The 878-nt window shown below is 35.0% G+C and overlaps 1 protein-coding gene across 1 annotated transcript in view; it reads right to left on the bottom strand.

Moving 5' to 3' along the window:
* Positions 1–668, bottom strand: part of sept5b (septin 5b) — a 37,488-nt gene extending 36,820 nt beyond the window's left edge. Inside the window, exon 1 of the mRNA XM_039780640.1 lies at positions 553–668. The gene's annotated coding sequence lies outside the window, so the exon portion shown is untranslated. The remainder of the gene's footprint in view (positions 1–552) is intronic.
* Between the last annotated feature and the right edge of the window lie 210 nt (positions 669–878).

Here is an 878-nt window from a genome sequence, read left to right as displayed (position 1 = left end):
CGGCTAGCTAGCTGCTACCACAGAGCCTTTAGTTATACCGTCTCTGCTGCTACCACCTATCATGTCTTTCTTTTGCCCTTTTTCTCGAGGTTTTTTTAACTGTTCTTTTGCGCCGAATGAAATGTTTAATGTACACGGTTCCTCTCGTAGCTGGTCGGCTTGGTTTCAGGCCAAGATACTCTATAGTTAGTTTAAAACTCTTTATATTAGCATTTAGTCAATGGAGATATTGAACGGGGGAAACCAGAAGTGGGCGGTCACACTTAAGCTCTATTAACTTTTGCTAGTTTATATAAAAACTCAATAAAATAATGATATATTAAAGAACTTTTCAAGTGAGAGACACAAAGTGCTTTACAGAGTTAAGAAATAAAGAGAAAATATAAGACAGCAGCATAAAAAAACAGCAATTATTCCAGAGGCAAAAAGAAAATGTAGCCTATAATAGAGAGTATGACGAAATAAAAAAATCACAATAAAAGAAATAAATAAATGCAGAAGCTGGCCATGTAAAAGCCATCACAGTATTGCAGTAAAGGGAGAAGTACTTACATCCTTTTTTTTGTTTAAAGTGGCAAAATCCTTTTTAACAAGATGTCAGTCCTTCTGGTTGATTTTTGAATTTGCATTTGAGTGAAAACAGTTCCATTGTGCTGAATGTTTAGTAGTTTGGAGCATGGAAACAGAATGATTTGAAATGAAAACAAGCTCTTTGACAGTTGTCTCCATTGTTTACGCATAAAAAATTGGAACTATATGCAGATGATTCTGAAAGCTTGAAGCTCATTTATCAACAACAAGACTCCAGACCAGAGAAATAGAGTAAAAAGTAAATAAAATGGAAAGATTCACTCTGTTTCTATGCAGCAGACTGCTAC

Source organism: Perca fluviatilis, chromosome 17 (assembly GCF_010015445.1).
Source record: "Perca fluviatilis chromosome 17, GENO_Pfluv_1.0, whole genome shotgun sequence".
Classification (NCBI taxonomy): domain Eukaryota; kingdom Metazoa; phylum Chordata; class Actinopteri; order Perciformes; family Percidae; genus Perca; species Perca fluviatilis.
Note: the sequence above shows the minus strand (reverse complement) of the source record. Positions and strands in the feature narration are given on the sequence as shown.